Here is a 1,987-nt window from a genome sequence, read left to right as displayed (position 1 = left end):
GAGTACTTTAAAACACTAAGCCAAGTCTGAACATATTTATGGTCTTCTCGGCAGCCAAAGAAATCTTATCAAAAAAAAGAAAACAAACCATATTGCAGGAATATATGAAAAGACACCCCACTTTTGAACTTCAACTCAAAGATTTTTACTTCCTCTCTCAAAGAATGTGGAGGAGAAGAAACTGCTGTTCTCATCCTGCCAGAAGCAGAGTTTGAAAGTCCTTGTTTGCAACAGCTTCTGAACCGTGCTCTTCCTACTTCTTGAAGTTCACTAGTTCTACTGAAAAGCAGTAACATCTGAAAAGGACCCCCAACGAACATGTAATGATTTTCCAACATACTAGACAATGTTTTTTGAATCCTGTGTTCCAAAAATTAACATGACAAGATAACATTGCCACACAGATCAATCATAAAGTTTATTCAAATTCACCCTTTAAGGAAAAGCATCGCACGGCAAGCAGGTTTTTGGTGACTTGCGACTTCTTTATTAACAATGTAAGTTTACTGTATTGGTTGAAGCAGCGAGCCCTTGCAGATACTGCTTTGAGTATCAAAGAGTAACTTGAAGTAACTCTTTAACAATCCTATTTCAGAAACATCTACTGCTTCACAAACAGGGAACAAAGGATACTTTGCTAAGTATACCCTCCTATCCAAAGGCAAAAGCTTAACCAACCTTAATTGCTAGGTCCTCAACTACTTTTTGGAGGTTTTTACTTTTCTTTTCCCTACACAGAGTATAGTCAAGACAGCTACTATACTTATCCCTTAATCCTAGGCAATTTCAATGCTTTCACAAGCTCTTCTTTTTGCTCAGAACTTCTAGTATTTCTTGCGCCCAGAACTCTAATTTTACACCACTACTGACCATGCTCTTCTCTGACACAGCTATGTTTACCTACATGCCAACTGTAGGGAAAATATTGTTTTCATTTGAGTAAAAGGAAACTCTCAGGCATAAAGAAATTAACATTTTAGCTATATCCAAAGTCAAGTTTAAGTAGTTAGTCCACCACCTAAGAAACCTATTTGAGAACTCCAGAAAAAAATTCACCTTTAACATCATGATTTTTTAATTTGCTATTTGCACTGTCCTTTACACGCACATTTCAATCACAGATATGATTGCAAATACATGGCTATAATTTGGTCTTTCAAGACAAGTATTTGAGCCTCAGACACTCCAAGCCATTCTGAACAGCCTACTAAATTTACTGTAAGGAATGAACACATGCAACAAAATGCATTGTTCTGGTTTTAGCAGCAAGTCACACAACACAGTGTTTGAACTGTTGTAAAATTTTGTTGTGTGCAAAAGCACTAGTAGGTCTTGGCAACAGACAGGCATAATGGAAATCTGGAAGAGCCCCTGTTTTTCAGCAATCTGCTTCCAGGGCAAGCACAAAAAGAAAAACAGCAAATAAAAGGCCACATACAATCTGTAGATTGCACAAAACTGTAGCACAGATACTTTACTACTTCTGACTTTCATTCTGGCATTCTAAAGCCTTACTTTCCTGAAACATACTGTAAAGATAAATAAAGTTAGGAAAATTACTTTTTTTCACTTGGTCTGGTTACAGGGTAGTTTAACATTCTTGCTGAATTAAAGCATAAATATAGAAAAGATGTTTTTGCAGTCCTTTATGTTAGCATAACAAGTCAGATTTTGAGGAAGGCTCACCATCAGAACTACTACTTCCTATCTGCTATTACAGCTGGGTCCACCATCAAACTTCAAGCTTGAAACCTGGAACGATCATTAACGTGTTGAGAATACAAGGCAAAAACAGAGGGAGGCTTATAAAAGCTCATCTGTATTTGGTAAGCCAGGCAAAAGTATGTTTGCCATTAATCTCAGTGGAAAATAGCAATTGCTGTTTGGCAGCCAACACTCTTTCCATGCCAACTAATCCGTTATCAGTTTGATATTAGAAAGCAAGAGGCCATATAAGGATTATGCAAGACTGAGAACCTCAAAGATG

This window comes from Tauraco erythrolophus, chromosome 4 (assembly GCF_009769465.1).
Source record: "Tauraco erythrolophus isolate bTauEry1 chromosome 4, bTauEry1.pri, whole genome shotgun sequence".
NCBI classification, from domain to species: Eukaryota; Metazoa; Chordata; class Aves; order Musophagiformes; family Musophagidae; genus Tauraco; species Tauraco erythrolophus.
This window is presented reverse-complemented; position numbering follows the sequence as displayed.